The sequence below is a fragment of the Scardinius erythrophthalmus genome (genome assembly GCF_964197995.2).
Source record: "Scardinius erythrophthalmus genome assembly, chromosome: 17".
Classification (NCBI taxonomy): Eukaryota; Metazoa; Chordata; class Actinopteri; order Cypriniformes; family Leuciscidae; genus Scardinius; species Scardinius erythrophthalmus.
The window spans coordinates 8440109-8463070 of record NC_138237.1 but is presented as its reverse complement, the minus strand read 5'-3'; the positions used below and the strand labels follow the sequence as shown (position 1 = coordinate 8463070).

General features: G+C 40.1%; 1 long non-coding RNA gene across 1 annotated transcript; it reads left to right on the top strand.

Moving 5' to 3' along the window:
* Positions 1-738: 738 nt before the first annotated feature.
* On the top strand, positions 739-2718 carry LOC308705897. The gene is made up of 4 exons (XR_014031981.1): positions 739-786; positions 1233-1289; positions 1808-1882; positions 1973-2718. It is a non-coding gene; the product is annotated as an uncharacterized lncRNA (long non-coding RNA).
* The last annotated feature ends 20244 nt before the right edge of the window (positions 2719-22962 follow it).

Sequence of the window (22962 nt, the reverse complement as noted above, 5' to 3'; positions counted from 1 at the left end):
CTCAAGGAACTTCAAAATGTAATTTAGGTGCCTCAAAGCTCTTTCTCCTATAGTAGGGTTACTGGAGGAGCATTGACAATATTTGAGGTTCTTGCTGGAACTTATGGGATCCTTTAAGCACTTTGTATTTAGTTCAGAGGTTCTGGAGTCACCTTTTCATTACCATGAGACCTCGAAGTGCTTTGGGGGAAAATAGAGGAACTTGAATGTGATAAAAGGGTTACTGGAATATCTTTTAACATTTAAGTGGTTCCTGGAAGATCTCTTATGTTAAAGCCAGCATCTGGAGGAACCCAATGGTTCAGTGAGGCCAGAATAAGATTATTATTATCCTATTATTATTATTATTATAGGCTACTTAAGTTTGATTCAGTATACATACCCAGGTGAAAAAGACGTACTATTAAATGCATTAAAAATGTACTTGAGTGTTTTTAGTAGACCTACAATACAAATATACTTTAATGCATTTTAATATATTTAACAGTAGCCTACGTCTTTTTCACTTGGGTAGCTTACATTTATTTAGTATAGGCCTATTTTATTAAGTAATTTAAACCTTAAACAACAACACTAAATAATAATAATATTAATAATATGAAGAAGAACCAGGAGGAGAGAAGTTTTATTCTGTCACGAAACTGCTGCTATTCCTCTGCTGTCGTCGCTTCAGTGATGCTCGCGCTGCTCGCGCGCAACAAAGCTCAGCTGATCGACGTCATCGGGTTTGAAGTAACGGCTCCTCTCATCAAAGCTTCCGCCATTTGTTCGGCTCTCCGTTACAAGGTTTGTAAACTCGCCAAATAAATATAAATACAGAGTCTACTTACTATATATTCAAACACACACATATATAAACTAAATGTATTATACATTACTACGTTTTTACAGTGTTTACCATTTGTTTATTGCACAGTATCTGGTATGAAGGTTTTAGCCGCGATGCTAACTACGTTGATCTAATGAACAAATGGAAATTATTGATTTAGTCATTCAATTCAACATATTCTGTACAACTGTGTCTTCAAATTGCTGATATAGCCTAACTAATTTATTTCGTCATTGGCGTTTGTTATGAATAACAAAAGCAGGTTAATATAGTTTGGTCTATTTTTATAGCCTAAATTTACTGCTACAGGTGCCCTCATTCTCTCAAATACCATTTTAAAGCCATTTACTGGTCAATAAATATTATGTTGTGAATAATCAGCTTTGTTCTTTTGTTTCCCCAGAACAACCATTACATTTCTAAAATGATCTGAACATATCAGTGGCAACATTGAATTACAGTAAGTTACCTGCACCACATGCAAGTACTTTATTACTATGAACTTTCTCTGTGTGAAATTGTATTGTTTGACTGTGTACTTGTGTTTTTTAATCAGTTATTCTCTGAAAATCTTCCCTCATGCTCTCAAATCTCAATCATGTTACTCAGAAAAATAATATCACAGGTTTGGTTCACAAATAATGCTATGCATTTTGTCTTATATCTTTATCATTTGCATTTGAATATAAGACATTTTAACTCTGAATTATAACTTCAAGTTTAGTATTTTTCGACAAAAAAAAAAAAAAAAAAAAAAAAGGAAAAAGCTAGGATATTATATGGCTCCAGAAGACTTACAACACAACCCATAACACATGAGTTGTGAACTCATTGATTATTTTTAGGATCTTTTCTGGGACATTTTTGGAGCTTAACCATTTTTACATAAATTGTTGCATTGAATTGAACTAGACAAGTGTACATAAGAATGGTTTCATGAATGATTTACACAATTTTTTCTGCTTGTGTTTCATGCAGTGAAACTGAATGGTGACTGGGGTTGCATTATGCCTGAGATCTGCTTTTGGGTTCCACAGACAGAAAGTCAAACAGGTTTGGAACATCACAAAGCTGAGGAAATTATTTAAATTTCACAACTATCACTTTAATAACATTACTAACAGTAAATTTTGTACTTTGCAGGGATCTCGGTAAGCTGAAATACAAGTTTGAACAAGAATAAAAATCCTCCTGTAGACCTGAAAATCACTGAAGTGCCTGGACCATCCACCAGAAAAGAGGGAAACCAGACGGAAAACGAATCTGCTGTACCTTTTCACTTTTCTAACTCTTTAAGTAGGCTACCTCACACCAACTTGGTCCCATAGTGACATTTTTGACCACAAACGAAATTGCTGATCGTGTGGATTCTTATTGAAATGACTGAATTCACCAGTGAACATTCACAGAACAACAGATAATTTTACTGCACCTTAATACTGTTTCCGGGTCGAAGCCTCTACTTCCTCTATCTTGTTTCATGAGAATACTCAACAACCATTTATGAACACTGTTGATTCAAGTCACACATTTAAGCTTTTCAAAAGCTATAGTGAACATTACAGTCTCCAGTCTAATGGCATCCCAGACTTCACATTTTATGATTCAAAATAGCTGAATAACTAACCATCTGAGATTTCGGTATAGAGATAAAGGTTAGGATCATAATTTTCAGGAATATTACAGCACAATGAGCACTTGCATATTAGCACTGTTTGTTGTTTGTTTTTGGCATCTGATAGAGTTTTGGACTTGGACCATCGGACTGAAACACAAATCTTTTTAAAGTTAAGTAAAGATGGACATTTTTAATTAGTCAAAATGTAATTTTTTTACATTGATTTATTTCGTGGAACATATGTGTTTCCATGCATTTTGTTGATATGTCTTTTCTTGTTTATCTATTGTATATACATGGTTGATTATTCATGTTGCTTATGTATTATACTATTTTTTTGTGTATTCATTGATATTAATCTATAGTTATCTTTTTTTCCCATGTGCATGGAAGTGTATGTATAAAAATGAATATCAAATATGTAATAAACAATTCTTATTTTGTATTTGGTTCAATTTGTTTATTATAATAGAAGTCAAAGGTAACCATAGTAACACCATGAAATTAAATATTAAAAAAAATGAAATTTGGTTCCTGGAGGCACCCAAAGTGGTTCCACACAGTATAAAAAAAAAATATATATATATATATTTGTACCTCCAGTAAAAAGAATGAACAGAAGACAAACTGAGATTTGCAGATCCATCTTTGATGAGAAGGTGAATGAATTTAAGCGCCCATTTTATAGATGTAAAAGATCACACACAATCCTTATTTTACTATAGAATTGCAATGGAATGGTAAAATGGTGTTGGCCTCCACTCGAGGATAGAATATGATGAACAAGTCTAAAAATGTAAAATGCACAAGAGCAGATTTGAGCACAAACATACATAAACGTAATAATCATTTGATCTTTGTCCCATCTGATGAAAACTGATGATTGTCCCATCTGATTTTGACATTTATTACAGCAATTTTTACCCGTTTGTTGACCTGCTGATTATTATCCATGAGGCTAATCAATAAGCACTGTCAATCATCATGGGGTTTAAAGATGAAGATGTCACTTGAAGCCAGTTTTGTTCAGTTGTTCAGCTTGTAGTTTCTATTTTCTGGTGACTTCTCTGATATATGATAAGACTTTACTACCAACATTACATAATTGTGAAATAAAACAAACAAACAAATTTTGCATTAAGCTGTTTGATGTCAAGCAGACGCAGTGTTATTTTGGCAAAAATATAATCTGCTGCCCCCTGCTGATCAATGATGCTAAATACAGTTTTACACTTTATTTAAACCACTGTTACTACAGTACAACAGTGCCAAAAGAAAGTTATTATTATTTTACAATATATCTTTTGAAGTTATTATAAAGTTCTTTAGCATTACTCCAAACTTGATTTCAGAAATTGCCTTGTTTAGTAAAGTATACCAATTTATAAAACATTTATTTACATGTTTCAGCCTCTCCTCTCAGCTTTAGCAGAGGCCCGTCACAAAGGGATTTAATAGCACATCTTTTTGCAGTCCATGTGATTTGAGTAAATTTTGGAGAGCTTGGTTAATCAGGCCAATAAGATATTATTAACTGAATCTCTTCCTTTTTATTGTACAAATCATGTGACATTTCAAAGTATTTACAGTTTTTTTTCTTTTTTTTTCTTAAAAAAAAAAAAAACACACAGTGGGGCTGTGAATATTTGGGTAGACAGAGAATCGACTTGATTCACGATCCATAGGTGTTCGATTCAAGAACAATTTTTTTCTAATTCAGAACGATTCAATTTGAAATGATTCACAAAAAAATTTGACGCCGATTTGATTAACTATTAGATTCTGTGTTTTTTAAGGATTATTTAAATGTTTCCCCTAATGTACTAGTCTGGGTGTGAATTAGCCTACACATCGGCCTTCGTGTGGGGCCAAAAACACTAAAAACTTTTGTCCATTTTTACATGTTATTTCTTAATGACTCTTATTTTTATAATTTACATAAGGCAAAATGTAAAAAGGCTTTTTAGTTCTGACAAAGTATTGTTAGTTCATGTTAACTATTGTGTAGGAACTTATTACAGTGTTCCAGGTACATAAACATGCACTGCTTCCATTATTATTTTTTAGTATTATAAAAAAATATATTTAATGTAGTCTCTCATTCACCGCTATAGAACTTGAACTATGACGACTTCTGCTTCTGAGAAACCTGTAAATGTGAAAGGGTCTATTGTTAGAGGCCCTGTCCCAAATGGCACACTTATGCACTTTCGCTCTTGTGGACTTACAATGGCTGCCGCATGTCCATTAAAGGTCCCGTATTATGCCCCTTTTCACAAGATGTAAAATAAGTCTCTGATGTCCCCAGAGTGTGTATGTGAAGTTTCAGCTCAAAACACCCAACAGATCATTTTTTACAGCATGTTTAAATTGTCATTTTTTGGGGCTCAGAAAAACGAGCGTTTCAGTGTGTGCCCTTTAAATGCAAATAAGCTGCTGCTGGACGACACAGGGGGCGGAGCTTCATGAGCTCGCGCTCAGTCTGTCAGGACAATTTCATCTCACGGAATGATGATAATATCAGAAACTCTCAGTAACGGTGTTCATTTCAAGTCGGACAATAATGCCTACAGAGTCAGAGTGCTGTATAGAGATGAAACAGGTATAGTTTAGTAGTTTAATTACGGTTATTATAACGTATTTGTCATCTGCTTGTATGTATCCATTATGTAAGGGTTAACATGACGAGGTGTCCATTATCAGGTTTTAATGGACGGCGTGTTGGACGGTTGCCTCCGCCGAAGTCCATTAAAGGGTAACTAAACCCCTGGTCAGAGCCTGACTCCACCCACTGGCAATATTGTGCATATTGTGTGTGTGTGTGTGTGTGTGTGTGTGTGTGTGTGTGTGTGTGTGTGTGGGGGGGGGGGGGGTCTGACAGTCTGCTGTCAGACTGTGCTCACAGGGTCGCAAGACGACGTAAATATGCATCTGATGAGTTTTATCGAGTTGATGTCCATAGCGCGCGCTCTCTATAGGCATATTCATATTTTGCCGCTATGTGAAAAAATCCAGCAAAATGCGCCGACGCGTTTGTCGACCCCAGAGGATTAACTTTAGCCTAACCATAAATTGTGATTAAAATATATATGATCACTCACATCAAGACCGCCGCTGCGGTGGTGGAGTCCATGCAGGAGGAGCAGCGTTTGGCACTGCGTCGCTGTTCAGCGCGAGCTGTGTGGAGAAGCCCATTTCCACCTCTATTGCTTGGAAAAGCAATTCCGCGTAAAATGCAGGTTTTACACTCACGGTCTTCCAGGCCAAGTGCATGCAAACACTGGCGCCTAATTTCCAAGTCTGCTGGAAAGCTATGCAGTCCAGCAGTGCTGTTGCACCCAGCAACAGTACACCTACCACTAGTCCTGGACCTGGCCTGTAGACCCGTTCGCAATTTGTTGTTGAGGGAATTTCTCACTTGAACTGAGTTATTGGGTCCCTAGACATGAAAAATCACAGAGGTGCTTGTCCGCCATAGTGCCACGGATGACGTAATGGTCAAATAAAAAATGGCCGCCATCGCATGATGATGAAAATCCAACTTCTTTGTTTCTGAATGTTTATACACATGTAATACCTCTATTTTGACTAATTATGGTATGTTGAATTGATTTCTGCAATTGATATGACCATATTGGGTTATTGTGACCTTGAAAGGGCATGGCCAAGGTCGTAGAAAAGAAAAGAGCTGCAAGAGCCTTCTCACAACTTTCAACGGGATTGGTTCATGTTCAAGCTACCAGACAATCAGATCTGCCCGCAGTCTTCCTGCTAGCTATGCTGTGAAATGCTCAGAAGATGGAGAGACACCCATACCAAGTACTTTTACAAGGGAGGATATTATGGCAGGCATGGACAACTCCGATTATGCTGATAAATCATCACTTTCTGGTAAGGGTTCACACTATGCAGCATTAGTACTGTGTACTAAGATGCCACAGTGAACAGACCCCTTCATAAGCCTCCAGTCTCAAGCACAGGATTAAGCCATGCTGATCCAATCCTGCGGACAAAGTTGCCATGCCAAGCGGTACCTCACCATGCCAAGAGGTACCTCACCATGCCAAGCCAGTGGTCCTGTCCTGCTACCAGACATGTTGCTGCATCCTGAAAACAAGCAAGCAACATTACTTGATGTTGCAACTGCCCAAAGTGTATCTGGAAAGCATGAATTCTTGATCAGTCTGATCCACTGCGGTGCATCAGCAGGAGACCCTCTGATATGGGCCGCTGTGCACACACTTGTCTCATCTGCTGTGGTGCCAATGATGCGTGTTGGCTTCCTCCCTGTCATACCAAGACCCATTACTGAGCATGCCGACCATCAGACATTGCCTCACCAACTTTCAGAGTGTTCGCAGACAACTGAATCAGGCGTCAATGGCGATTTGGTGTGATGAAAGTGTGTTTGTCCTGGCTGTAGATATTTACCTGCATGAGACAGAACAGTTCAAGGATCTGTTCCTCTGCATGGGCCCTTTACATTGGACCTGTGTTCTACTCAGATGTCAGGGAAAACTGCTTCGAGGTTCTGGCATGGATGATGCATTGGTGGAGTGTGAAGTGTTTGGACCTGGCGTGATAAGAGTCTGTGTTAAATGGAAGTCATTATGTCCGTGCTCTCACTGGGATGCTGATTGTGGAGGATGTGATCAGGTCGCAGAATATCCAGTGCTAGCACAGGTAGAGACACTGCACACTACACTGGCTGCAAATCAACGTTGCCCAGAGCAGTTTGAAGCCTTGATTGAAAGTGCAGAAGTTGAATCAGGACTTTCTGGAGTTTGAGAAGGAGTGTGAAGCAAAGTCAGAGCTCTGCCAATTCTTTGGAGTTTGGTTGTAATTGGTGGCCATCATCAAAAATGCTGTATTCTCCGAAAGAGAAGGAAACTGGAACCTACACGTGGCTACTATAGAGGATTCTATGCCAATCTTTGCAGAATGTGACTGCATAAACTACCTTCGTCATGGTATCTTGAACAAATCAAGGTGCTAGAGTTCACACATCCTGAGCTCTACCAGCGCTTCTCTATAGGCCAGTGGGTTGTGCAGAATCGCCCTGGCTGGTTCTGTGCTGTGGGAGGTGACATGAAGGTCGAGCAGACCATTCAGTGAGTGTCAAAGGGTCCTGGAGGTCACTATGTAGTAGGAGCCACACACAATGCAAATGCTGTAGCAGAGTTTGAGCTCTTGTTCTATGAGATTGGGATGATCACTGATATCCTCAACTTTCTCACCAACAACCACACTTTGAAACAGACAGAATGCCATCTCCAGCATGCACTGAGCACCACTCGCCGCCTTACATTCAACCAAAAAGTTTCAAAGCTGCTGGACTTTGTGCTAGAGCGGAAGAATCCATACTCAGTGACAGTCAATGTGCCTGTTCCACTGCACAATCTGCTCACCAAGCAGGATGTTGACCGAGGTGTCGCTCCTCGCTTGCTTAACTGTCTCCAAAATGGGAAGCATATCTACTGCTCGTACAGGCAGGAGAGGTTAGTTGAGAAGACCAAGAAAATGAGCACAACTGTATCAAAGAGAAAACTACCTCAGTTCAATGAACAACCACAGAAGACACTGACAATCAGTATGAAGGAGCAGAAGTTAGTCTCATCCAAAGACATGGCAGAGGCACATAGGAGTATGGACATTGCTAAGAAGCGGGACATGAGTATCCGGCAGATACTTTCTCATGATGTGCTTTCAGCATCTCCCCTGTTTGATGGTGACCTTCCAGCTCATGTCAACAAGTCAAAACTTGTTAGTGAGATTGAGCCTCGACTTGATCTCAACCAATGGAGTCCTGAGTCTACTTATGCCACTCATGTTGTGGTAGACTTCATGTCGAAGATGCGACAGATGCCTCTAGCACAATTCCCTACTTTAGGTGTGGTCATCAATGCCTTGACAGAGCAAGATGCAGCGTTGGCTGAGAAGTACTTGGTGTGTGTCTGGGCTGGGGCCAGGTCAACTACAACAGCTAAGACATTTGATGACTTCAGGGTAGAAATATACATCAGTGGAAATGCTGGAATTGACGCTCTCCCTCCCACAAGTAGTGGGATCAGAGGCCACATCCAACGAGGGGCTTTTCTGGTTCATACGGCATGCCACTAGCTTGCAACAGCCAAGGACGCCAAAGCAAGACTAGAGCCAACGAAACATGGATGGAAGGAGCACTTTGGCACACTCCTGCCATCAAAATGTCTGAAGCCCTTACCACCAAGTCTGCTCACAGTATGTAAGTGTGCAGGCAAGTGTGACAATCGGCGATGTGGCTGTCGTGCTGCTGGAGTTTCATTCACCGTATTCTGCCATGGAAAAATGGAAAAATTATCCTGTAAAAACCCATCCCACTAACATGCATGCACACATACAGTACGCTTTGAGAGAAATCAGACTATATGTTGCACTTTTAGTTAATTTGGTATGATTTTTTTATTGCTACATAGTTTCATTTGCACCCAATTAAAATAAAAGTTCAAAGGGATGATTATAATTGTTACATTTCTTCTCTTCATGTCTTGTTATAATAATAAAAAAACATTGTGGAAAAAGATACAATAAAAAGTGACTATAAAAAAAGATATCTTAATCGAGTTATTGAAAAATGATGTTGACATTGACATTTCAATGACAAGATGATCCTTAATGTTAAAACCAATATTAGCAATGAATGTTAAATGTCACATTTAGTAGAATTAGACTTATTGCATATGTTTTTTTTATTCCTAATAATGGCCAAGTTATGGCCAAGGTCTTAAGAATAGGAAAATGACCTTGACCATGACCTTTTAATGTAAAAAGTCAGCCAATATGGCCATAACAATATCAGAAATGAATTCCACATACCATAATAAGTCTAAATAGAGGTATTACATGTGTATATACATTCAGAAGCAAAGAAGTTGGATTATCATCATCCGATGGCGGCCATTTATTATTTGACCATTACGTAATTCGTGGCACTATGGCGGACGAGCACCTCTGTGATTTTTCATGTCTGGGGACCCACTAACTCAGTTCAAGTGAAAAATTCCCCCAACACCAAATTGCGAACGGGTCTACAGGCCAGGTACTGGATTATGTACTAAATACAGATAAATCTACGCTAGCTCATCCAAGGGCGTGGTAGCTCGTACCAAGGGAGGGCGTGGTGAGCTGGAACCAGCCTACGTCACGCAGTACCGCAACATCCAATAGGAAAATTCAACTGCAGTAGCCACCGTTCAACCTGAAGAGGGCAGCACTCAGACGTTTTTACACCATATATTGTAGAATTAAAACACTTTATACCCAAATGTCAAAAAAGTTACTCGAATCAATGAACAGCATTAATAAAGCCCCATTCTTACAGATCAATAACTAAAAAAAGTTGGTTTAGGGTTTAGTTACCCTTTAAAACCTGATAATGGACACTTCGAAGGGCATTAACCCGCTTATACCATGGTTACTTACGAAAGAAAGAAATATTTAATCAATTAATAATACTTTAATGTGTATGAGTTTGAGCCAGCGCAATCATTTAGAACTGTCATCAGGCAAATTGACGGGACGCCTTTCCTAGGTGTCCATTATGTAAGGGATAATGTATAGAGAGGCGGTTGTTATAGCGAATAACAAGCCCGACAGGCTGAACGAGACCCCGACGCGAAGCGGAGGGGTCTTGACAGCCTGAAGGGCTTGTTATTCGCTATAACGACCGCCTCTCTATACATTATCCCGCTTATTACATGGCTACCTACAAAATAAATAAATAATTTGACGCGAATTATTGATTTAAAAAGGAGTTTATTGATTTAAAAACGATTGTATTGCTTCCGCCAAAGAAAATAGTCCGTTCCGCGTCCATAGCAACGCGCTGTTTTTCATGGCAACGGTCTGTTATACTCCGCAGCGGTCTGTTATACTCCGCAGCGGTCTGTTATACTCCGCAGCGGTCTGTTATAAAGAAATAACAGACCGCATTCTACATTGGAATTCAGCCAAGCCATGTAATAACACTTTTTAACGGACACCCTGCAGCCAATCAGAATCGAGTATTCACCCAGACCATGGTATAATTATTAATAGCATACAAGTCTGCTGTTTCGGACCAGGTCCGAATGATGATCAAACATGTACTGATGAGTTTAATAAAGTTTATTGTACATCACACAAAAGATGAAGCGTCAGTTTTACTTCAGAAAATCACCGTAAGAGCTGAGTAAACACAGTAGCCTAAGTTATAAGAAGTGCGCAAGTAGCCAGTAGAGTTGAGGGAGCATTCCTGTGGGCGGAGGTTAGTCAAAAAACGGTTCTAGTGACATCATTAAAGAAGGAAGTAGAGGGATGAAGTCCAAACGAGCCGTTCATTGTAGTCGACTTCTGTTAAATAAAATGTTAAATAAAATATCTTGCTTGGCATTGAACTTTGAGCTTTATAATTTTACAGATATTATTTATACTCTAACAGCAACATTACACACTAACTAAAGTTTGAAACATGGGATCACGAAGAACGGGACATTTAAGTCCCTGAGACCGCAGAGTGTCCCATTTGTCATTTTAGGTCTCAGAAGGGTGCTCGTGAGCGCCCCCTTTGCGGTCGATATGCACCCTCGGGCTCCGCAGCAGACTTCTTCCCGACAGTCAAAGCGGCATTAGGTCACGAAAGTGCGAACTCGTAGGAAGACCACGAGTGCTTTGGGTGCCATTTCATCGGCTCATGTGATGGTCCATGTCCCAAATGACACCCTAAACACTCGTGGTCTTCCTACGAGTCCGCACTTCAGTGCAGGCTCGGCAAAAGTGCACATCGAGGGCGCATATCGACCGCAAAGGGGGTGCTCGGGAGCACCCTTCTGAGGCTTAAAATGACAAATGGGACACCGACACCCTACGGTCTCACAGACTTAACGGACACGCACGTGGCAGCCATTTTAAGACCACAAGACCGAAAGTGCATATGAAGTGTGCCATTTGGGACAGGGCTGTGCACTTGCGGTCTTGAGGACTGACAGCTGCAAACGTGTGTCCATTAAGTCCACAAGACCGTAGGGTGTCCAATTTGTTATAGGTTTCAGAAGGGTGTTTGCTTGAGCCTCCCTTGCAGGATTTGTAATCGATGCATCAAGAAAACGCGTAAATCCTTACACCCCTAGTTCACAGAGATTATTGTCCCCTAGCTGTTAGCCATCAACATTTCAAAGCGGTTATGATGTAACAAAGTCTCGTTTACTGAAATTATGTGACTTTGGCAGTTTGATTTGAGCCCCGGGAATCACTGGTTCAAAACGTTTCGCAAAGGTTTCAAAGCTGCACAAAGCGTGTTTAGAAAGCGTCAGTCACTATCGCCTGCCATCTCATTTGCTCTGTCTGTGACAGCATCAGAATCGACGTGAAGCTGATAACTGGTGAATATGCAAATTAGCCCTGCCTCCTTTTCACTAATTTTATGTTTTAAAAATAAACCCAGAAACAAATGCAAAGTTGATCATTTTATTTCAGTGATCGTTACATTTTGTTAAATATTTCATAAAATCCATATATATTTCCTTCAACTAATCAGATATTGTATATTGTTTTAAGTTCCCCACACCAAATTAAATCTTGTACTGATGAAAACACAAGCTATATATTCAGTAAAGAGTGTCTGATTGTTGAATGTGAAGATCTGCTGTATTCAGTGCATCATGAAGTAGGAGAGCAGAGAACAGCAGAGGAACAGGAAGCTCTGGGTGACACTTTTTTCCCCGTAACTTTTTTCCCCGTTACACAGTTTACCCTCACAACATGTGACGTTCCCAACGCCAAGACTACTAACTGGTGTTGTGGCGTCACAAAATGATTTAGAGACACAGCCTTTTACAACCCCTGTCTGATTTCCCACAGTCCCTGATGGAAAAAATAAGAAAACGGAGGGTGGATTCATGAATGAAAGCTGAGGTGTCTAAGGGGGTTATTGGTATATGAAAACCTTATCAAATGCATAAGATTAAAAAAGATTTTAAAAAATCACTTCATCTTCTCACCTGATGCTGTACCGCAGCGGTCTTGAATCCCTGAACAGTTCAATACTTTTGAGCAGTTCCTCTGTTCATCACAATAGTAACATTTGTTTCCATTCGGGGCATTAGAGGGATCTACAGGAAGAAAAAAAAGCTTTCTTTACCTTGTTCTGGTCTAATTGTACATACACTGTTCAAGGTTCAAGGACTTTTCAAGGTTTCTTTACAGTAACTTACTGGCAACACTGTTTTGCCAGTAAGTTACTGTAATTAAGATTTACAGTACCATAACCGTATTTCAGTTTTACAGTACATGATACTAGAATTGTGTAATACAGTGCATTACTGTAAAAATCAAGCTCAAAATCAGTCTACTACTGTAATTATTTTTATTTGTACTAAATATAAATTAAATTTCATAATTTTGATATAGAATTCATTTTATTTTTTATCCCACATAAGTACTACTGACATTCAAATCAATTAGACAAAATTATTACAAAATACCATTTTTTTTATTTAAAACATTTCATATACTTAATAAACAAAATAAACAGTTTGCCAATGCTGGGAATGATGTGTTAAATTTTTACACATTAATGGGTGAGTTTAGGGTTTTGTGTTCATTTTAACTCATTCATTGTGTTAATGATTTTAACAAAGTAAATATGTCAGAAAGGTTAGCACAAAGATGTGTAAACATGTTAAATTAACACTATTATGTGCTGTCCTTCACTGCACACATTGTTAAAAAAATATTATAATGAAATATCAACTATTACATTAATAAAACTGCAGAATATAAATACATTAAGCAGTCAAAAAGGAAATGTCCAACACAGGGCAAAACACAGTTCTTTTCACAATACATGACACATAACCCCACCTTCAAAATAATTTCACTTATTTCCAAAAATGTGTTGGATTCATGTACACTGGTGGCCAAAAGAAGAATTTAAGTGTCTTTTAATGTTTTTAAAAGAAGTCACTTTGATGCTCAAGAAACATTCTTATTATTATCAATATCTGACTGTCTACTCCTCCATCTTTTCTACAGCATAGGAGTAAAAGTCATCATCAAAATAATCTTTAAAAAGCCAGCACAATGTTTTTGTCCACTTTTGTGAATAAATGAACTTCTCCAAAGATCGGTTCCTGTTCAGAACTTGTCTGACAACATCAGAATGAGAGTGAGAGAGAGAGAGAGAGAGAGAGAGAGAGAGAGAGAGAGAGAGAGAGGGGAGAAAATTCCATATTAGTTTTTTTTTTTTTTTTACATTTTTATTATTATTTTTACTAAAACTCAAGAATATATATTTGTAAACAGCTTTTTGTCAATAGCATTTACAAATTAAATTATAATTTGATTTAAATTTTAAATTAAATTAATTAAATTATGCCAGATTAAATTTTAATACTTACATATCCTAAATTCTGTAAAAAAAAAAAGCTAAGATCCATAGAAAGAAAGACTGAAATTGATGATTTAGCCCATTTCAGCTTGTCTGCAGTGAAGGGGTCTGCTTGAGACAAATATAATGTAAAACACATGCAAGAAATTATTGAGTGATGATCGTTCTCCTTCCTACAGTAGTTAACCCACCTGTGCGCTGATATTAGGACCTTCCTGTTCAGGTGAGACTGTAATGGTAGAGTCTTCTGCCTAATAAAATATAAAAATAATGTAAAAATATGTATAAACTTGAGTTTTTAAAATGCTAGATTTGGTATGAATGAATTAGTGAGTTTTACTGCAATGCTTACCTGGATACATTTAATATGGTGAGACTGAACATAGAAAATGGTCCATCTTCTGATTGGTTCATTTGCTGTGTAATAAATATAATTTTAGACATGATGCAAAGGTCACTTAGCCTATTTGATATAAACTTAGCCAATTTTATAGAGATTTTATAAGATGTATGCTACCTGCACCAGTGGCTCCAAAGCACTTATCACTTAATGCTAATCATTTTAGCAAACTTATGTCAAAATATATATATAAAAAAATTAGATTTCATGTACAGTTTAGGCTTACCTCAGGAATCTTGCTAGACGTCACTGGCGTGAATTGGCGCTTTGTTGCAGTTGCCTTTAAACACATACAAAATTGCAGTAAATATTAAATTCCATAAAAAAATAAATATATAATATGTTATAGTTTGCAAACTAATGCTAAAACTAGAAAGGTGGCCGCTAGCCATAAAACCTTTTTTTTATTGTATTGTGTAAGTTGCTTACGCTACGGGTAAAGTCATCTTTTCTCGAGATATTGAAGCCAAAAATTATCCTTAATTTTGTATTTATTGTCAACACGTTGCAGCAGCTAGCAGACCTAGAACGGGCTTACTAGCTTCGCACAATCACGCGTCATAGCCCGCCAGAATGGGTGTGGCTTAGCGTATATAAGGACGGGCTCGGGGGCTGCTTACCTGGTTTTCATTGACTGAAGCGATACCAGCTTGAGGCGGGCACGGCAGGTTACGCAATACTCGTTCCCTCTTCTAGAGAGAACCGAGGTTACGTTAGTAACTGAGTACGTTCTCTTATGAGAGGTTCTCTCGTATTGCGTAAGCTGCTTACGCTATGGGAACCCCTTGTCAACGCCGTGCCTGCCAGCATCAACTAAATGTAGTCCCAAGGGAACACCCGGGGGACACAGATCAGTGGGAATAAGACGGCCAACCTGAGTGGACCAGTACATGTACATAAGCACACAATATTAAGTGGCAAAGAATACAGAGCGGCACAGCCGGTCCATACTGACACGTGGATAACTATCCTCACAGTGTAGTTCAGCCAGGGGAGCTAAGATTAGCGTGAGAGTAGCCTGCAAGTGAACGAACCTGAGCAGAACATACTCGCAACTTAGGCTGACAGAAGTTTAGCCTGCAGGGCAGGAACTTCTAGGTTGTAGAACCTAACAAATGTAGAGGGGGAGGCCCAGCCTGTCGCTGTACAAATGTTGTGAATAGAAATCCCGCTGGACCAAGCCCACGACGAGGCCGTGCCTCTAGTGGAGTGAGCAATCCACCTGGACAGACTCTGTTTCGAGGTGGCGAGGCCTTTGGTGCGTCCACCGAACCAAACGAAGAGCTGCTTCGAGCGCCTGAAGGCGGCGGAGCGCGTGATGTAAACCCTTAGTGCTCTAACAGGGCAGAGGAGGTTAACATCAGCTTCGCCCCTGGAGCCCGGCAGGGCCGATAACGTAATAACCTGCGCTCTGAAAGGAGTGCCGAGCACTTTGGGGACATAACCATGTCTCGGCTTGAGGATGTCTTTAGAGTCATTAGGCCCAAACTCGAGACACACGGCGTTAACAGATAACGGGTGTAAGTCACCCACGCGCTTGACTGATGACAGGGCTATCAGAAAAGCGGTTTTGAGCGAAAGGTATTTCAGATCCACGGTCTGTAATGGTTCGAAGGGATGTGCTTTCATGGCCTCCAGGACCACAGAAAGATCCCAAATAAGAACCGACGGAGGTCGCGGCGGATTCATCCTCCTGGCTCCTCTAAGGAAGCGGATGACGAAGTCGTTCCTTCCTATTGCCTGGCCGCGCATCGACTCTGCGATCGCCGCAATGGCCGCAACATAAACTTTGAGCGTGGAAGGGGACCTGCTCTTTTCCAGCAGCTCTTAAAGGAAAACAAGCACCTCAGAGACCCCACAGGTTTGTGGGTCCAGGTCTTTCCCCGCGCACCAGCTAGTAAACACAGAACATTTCGACGTGTAGAGCCTTCTTGTGGAGGGAGCTCTAGACTGCGTGATCATGTTCACCACCCCTTCTGGCAGGACAATGGGTATACGTTGATTATCCATGCATGCAGAGACCAGCGCTCTGGATGAGGATGCCAAATCGAGCCGCTGGCTTGAGAGAGGAGATCCCTTCTCACCGGAATTGGCAATGGGGCTAGATCCGTCAGCTGCATCAGCTCTGGGAACCAGGCTTGGTTCTCCCATCGCGGGGCCACGAGGAGCACCGAATGGCCCTTCTCCCTGATTCTCCTGATTACCTGTGGTAACAGTGAGATCAGGGGAAAAGCATACAGCGGGCAACTGAGCCACGCTTGGGCCAGCGTGTCCTCGTTCTTTGAAAAGAACCTTGGGCAACGAGCGCTGTCTTTCGAAGCAAACAGGTCGACTTTCGCTTTGCCGAAACGGCGCCACAGCAGCTGAACTGTCTGAGGATGCAGGGACCATTCTCCCGGGGGAACATTGTCCCTGGACAGTCTGTCTGGACCGTCGTTTAGGCGTCCAGGCACATGCACGGCTCTCAGCTCTCAGCTGGGTAGAACTGCGGGCAGGCAGCTGCTTCTGAGAGCGGCCCGCGGCGGAGCTCGAGCGTCGAGGTAGGAAGAGCTTCATGGCCTGAGTGGTCTTCTGTACCTCAGAGAAACGGTCCACAATCCCACTCACGGCTGGGCCAAAGAGGCCGGACGGAGAGAGCAGGGTGTTCAAAAACACGGCTCGCTCAGCTTCCCTCATGTCCGTGAGTGTCAGCCAGAGATGCCTCTCTGTAACGGTGAGCGAGGCCATGCATCGTACAATGGCCTGGGCCGCAGATTTAGTTGCGCGAAGAGAGAGGTCCATCGCACTTCTCAAATCCGTCACAATGGAATGATCCGCGCCTTTCTCGTCCCATTCACGGAGGAGATCAGCCTGAAGGATCTGAAGCACGGCCATTGAGTGCAGGGCAGAGGCAGCTTGTCCCGCGGTGGTTGCGCAGCCAATGAAAGCTGAAGTAGCCTGGCAGGCTTTAGACGGGAGGGCAGCCTTAGCGCATCATCCAGCGGAGGGTGGACTGAGGTGCGCTGCTACCGCCTCTTCCACGGGGGGAATGGACTTGTATCCCTTCTCACTAGTGCCGTCCACTTGGGAGAGCGTCGAGGAGATAGAGGAGTGAAGTCTCGTGGAGAATGGAGCGTTCCACGATTTAGTGAGCTCGTTGTGGAGCTCTGGCAGGAAGGGTGCCGACCTGGAAGAGGGCGCTTGGCGGCAGCCAGGCAGAAAACACCCATCGAGCCTGTTGGGCGTGGGCTCTTGAGGTCTCCGTCGCTGAGCGGGGCTCGGCAAGAGCCACAGGAAATACGAGGCATTTGTACACTGTAAAAAAAAAACTGTAAATTTACAGGAAACGGTCTGTATTTTTTAACAGAATTTTGTCGTTTTGTCATTATACAGTGAATACCTGTTATTTTACAGATATTTGTTGTAATTTAAAGGTCCACTATTAAATTTACAGGTAATTGCTTTTATTTTGGTTTTACATTAATTTTACGTTTTTTAAAGGAAATTCTCTGTAATTTTATAGGGTTATGTGTAATTTTACATAAAAAATTAAGTAATATTTTACAGATTATTTCTGTGGAATTAGAAAACAAAGAAAATAAGGTATAACTGCAGAAATCAGCAGTCACTAAACATGTTTTCCTTAAAGATTATTAAGCATGTGGGGGTTAAAGTGAGTTTTAAGATTTGTACACACATTAGGCAAGCCTATTTAATTATTTATAGTCTTTTAATTTTGTCTTGCAAATAGATGTTCATTTTGATCATCATTTGTAGGCTATTTGCCCGAAAATTTCATTTAGGCCTATATTTTATGTCTTTTATGAATCGTTTTTCCAAATCTGCGTGGCTTTGTGTGCGTTTGTATGTATGTGTGTGTGTGTGTGTGTGTGTGTGTGTGCCCGCGCGCGCGCGCGCAGATTCAAATTATCCGCCATTACGGTTCGTTGCTGCTAGTCCCGCCCACAACAGTTAGCTACAGATCTGTCTCTGTCGTCGATCTGTGTCAAGGGCAAGCGGGAGATTTGAAGTTTCAGTCTACGCTCGTGAAGTAGTCGTGGATTGTGATCACAGTGGTTCAAAGCTATAATCGTATTCGACAGAAGCAGCCAGCCGTGAGCAGGAGCGCTGAACACATATTAGTTGTTTGTAGTCTGGGTGTCAGTCCAGAAATAACGCGCCCTTTTTCAGTGAGCCTGGTTCGTCGTCACAGCGGACCTCATCCCGACCGATCAACGGCTGAGGTAAGAGTCTCATACTACATGTGTGTACGATATTTTATATTACATTTGTGTTAAGTGGTTAGACAATTTCCATGCTAACGTTAGCATTCTTAAATGATGTTCAGTTATAACTGGGTCAGGGCAAAACACTGAAAATGCAGCATGCGTTTTTTAATTATCGATCTGTGTTAAGAAAGATCAGTTGAACCCAACCCACAAATCTACTTGTTAACTTAAAGACCTAAAACAATCTTTAGTAGACTTGTTATTCATATTAAAGTCCATAATTGTGTATAAAATCTTCGTTATGATAGTCAGTAACATTAAACCAATAAATGGCGGGATATTTTGAAACACTGTCTGGAAGCTGAAAACTTTTCTCTTAAAAAACATACTTCATTTTATTATAATAAAATTGTAGTAAACACGTTTTTAGCTTATTTTTTACCATTCTAATAGCCACAGTTTTACTAAAAATAGGCCTACCGTGTTTCTTTTGTTTATTTCGTAATAGTTAACATGACTAACTTTATTAAGACCGTTAAGAAATCGAAATACTGTAACTTAACGTACTTGTTGATGATACAGGAATACTAGAATATGAATACAACATGATGAACCCCTAGGACCTAGGTGTGCAGCTTGGTCACAGTAAATCATATTCATTTAACATTACTTTCTATAAATGTAACTTAGCTAAAATCACATGGCAGCTCAAAATATTACTGTTAGCCTTTCCAGCTCTGCTTCAAGATCATAGTCATTTGAGTTTTTGCATTGTCCCAATGGAACATATTCTGACATGTGTAAATCTAATACTGAGTTTTAAAATAACTTGTGTGTGTGTGTGTGTGTGTGTGTGTGTGTGTGTGTGTGTGATTTCAGGTCACGTGGAAAGCAGATGATCATGGCAAACAAGGTATGGGAAGAATTCATTAAAACATAAAAATCATAACGGTTCTGATTCCATAATAATGCAGTTCCACAAGGTTGTTGGTTATTAATGGCAAATATAAACACAAAACTTTAAACACAATATTAAAGGCCCATTTTTGTGATAATTATGTCATCATCAACATTGAACTGATAACACCTCAAACTTTTTCTAGGCTTTCTCTGCCACAACAATTGTGTTACACAAACACACTGTTACAGCAGCCAAAGAAAAGTTAAAGTAAAAGGAACGGGGACCAAGAGCCCAACTAAAGCAAACACGGATCGCCACAATGGTGACACTTCAAATTAAACGAATATCAATATCAATATCTAAACCTCTGTTCATTCTCACTAAGATCATCTGACAGCAATAATCAAAGTAATTATGTCTAAATGAGACCATAAATGATGTTGAAATATGTCCACAATGGCCACATTTTAACTAGTTTTAACCTTGTACTAAGGTTCGATGAACGTCTATATCGGACGTGCAGAACACGTCAAAAAAAGACGTCATAACTTTCATTCTGGCTCCTCAGTGGATGGCATTTCAACCTTTGATTTTTGTAACAAAGACATTGAAAGGAAGTCTTTCGGACATCATTTTGCTTAGTGGGGCTCTGTCATTTAGAAACATGACTTTTCCTATCACTACTATCTTAATGACACATATCTTTTAATCCAGCTAGATGATCTGACGGTTGCTGCTCGCATCTCAGCCTACCTGATGGAAAATTCTTGCTGGATGAATGACCTTCACCTTTAAATCAGCCTTGCCAAGACAGAACTGCTTATGGTTCAGCTTTCAGCCAAAACATACTTGCTGTGATCCTGCTGATTTGCCTTATCATTAGGAGGATCAGGCCCTTCCTATCGGAGCTACACAACTCTCTTGTTCTATCCAGACTGGGCTATTGTAATGCTCTCCTGGCAGCTCTTCCAGTGTCAGTCAAACCTCTGCAACTGATCCAGATGCTGCAGCAAGAGTTGTCTTTAAAGGTAGCCCTATGCCTAAACTCACTGCTTCAGATCTACGTGTCCTCCAGAAGCTTGTGCTCTGCAAGTGAACGGCGCCTTGTGCCATCATCCCAAAGAGACACAAAACCACTTTCACTGACATTTACCTGGACTGTTTCCTGGTGGTGGAATGACCGGCGCAACGCAACACATTTTCAAGAAACTGCTAAAGATCCATCTTTTTCATAAACACTTCACCCAATAATACTAAATCTTTGTAAAAAAAAAAAAAAAAAAAAAAAAAACACCTTTCTATGTGTACTGTGCTAGACTAACTGGGACTTGTCACTGCACTTGTTGCTTTTTATTATCTTTAATTATTATCTTAATTGGTTAGTCACTTTGGATAAAATGTAATTGTAAATGTTAAAATAAGTTATACTGTAAAGGTATACGGTAATTGCTTTTTATTGTGGATATTTTTACATGTTCTAAATTATATACTAAGCTTCTATTTCCAATCAATCACTTATCTTGATGTTTAGTGTTTGTTCAATTACTAATACTGTAAATATGCAGGTAATTTGTACTCATACATTTAGTTAATTTAAAAGAAATTGACTGTACATTTGCTATTATTAAGAACTTAATTAGAGATGTTGTGAAATTGGATCTGTACAAATAAAAAATAAAACTGTAAATTTACAAACATTTGTATTTGAATTTATGTACTTGTGTGCATTTTTTATATATAATTTCATTGTTATTTTACACATAAAAACTATATTAAAAGAAAATTACTGTAGATAGACAGCATTATTATATAAAATAATTTTATAAAACCTTACATTTACAGTATTTAATTGTTTTAAAGGTGTATATGACTTTTTAAAACATTAAAAATCCCAATAATTACATAAGATTTAATGTAATATTAAAGATAATCTTTTTTTTTTGCCGTTATTTTACGGTAATTTTCTGGCGCCCCAGCTGCCGGAATAATACCGTTTTTTTACAGATTTTTTTTTTACAGTGTACGTAAAATGCCTCGCGCTCTTTTAGTGAAAGTGTGTGTCGCAGCGGCGAGCACACACAACCAGTGAAAGGATATGACGCCAGATAGCGTAGCAGGCACGGTTGGCTGAAGGCGGCGAGAATCGTCCGGCTTCTTCAGGCGCTGTCCTGGGCGTGCTTTTTCGCTTGAGCCAGACGGTGTCGGCTTCTCTCAGAAGATCCAGCGATGCGGACAGCTTCGCTGAAGAGATGAAAATCCGGTAAGCAGCCCCCGAGGCCGTCCTTATATACGCTAAGCCACCCCCATTCTTGGGGGCTATGACACGTGAGGGCACGATGTCACGCAGGGCTCAGTGGTAGGCTGCTGCAGTTGCCGCAGAGCAGCCAATGAGTGCGCTAGTAAGCCTGCTCTAGGTCTGCTAGCTGCTGCAACGCGTTGACAATAAATACAAAACTAAGGATAATTTTTGGCTTCAATATCTCGAGAAAAGATGACTTTACCCGTAGCGTAAGCAACTTACGCAATACGAGAGAAAACTGGTCATAATCCTGTTAACACACACAGAATGTTTTTTACCTTGATTGCTGGTCTCTGTCTCAGTGAAGTGAATTCCTTCTCTACCCCGGGCCAGACACGAACGGCGCGGTCCAACAAAAGACAGTCAGAACCCAGTGATATTACATTGGATGCTCATGGCGTGACACGACAAATCGCAGACAGTGTATAGTGATGCGCCGTTATATTTCTGACGTACATTACTCCGAGTCCAAGCGCTCGCGCTATTTCTGACAAGGGACAAACAGGTTTGCATTTTGCATTAATGGTCTGGTCGCTTCAATGTGTCCAATATAGACAGCCTCTGGCTGTTATAGCGTTGTAGACACGCGGTGTAAGGCAAAAATTCGAAAATAAAAAGCACGATGGAATGGTGCCAGCCAGAGAGAACGTTATGTCAATTACAGTAGTATACTGCAAATTTAAAAAATACAGTAAGTCTCTGTATGTGGTGTTTGACGTCACAGAAAATTCCCATGATAAAAATCACAGTTATTTACTGTAAAGAGAAATATCAGTATAATACTGGGTGATTTAAAGTAAATAACTGTAGAAATGACAGAAAAGTCTAACAGTGCACAACTTACTGTACATGCTCACTGTTCAAATTAAAAGTTGTGTCCTCATAATCTTTTGTAAAACTGGAATAACTGGCTTCTATGTTTAGATGTCTTGGCCCGTGTAGCATTCATATTTCAATCGAGCCTCACTATAGTTGGTTTGGTGTGGTTCATGTCAGCGGTCTCAGAGGTCTGGTTGTTTGGCACAAGTGTTCAGATGGCAGCGTTCACTATGAAGGTAATATGATGTCATAAAGAATCGCATGCGCAGGGTAAGAATTGTGAAAGTTTACATAAGTTTGCAAGTGTAAATTAAATTTGCATGCGCAAGAGAAGATTTTGTAAAGGTGTTTAATCGCCTTTCAAGCGTAAGAAATGTTTGCAGCATTTTACTGTTATTCGTAAGTGTAATGCAAGTATTGTGAAACTGCAGCTTCATGCTAACGCAAAACAAATAGGATCTGTATTCTTCTGACTTCCATTTTT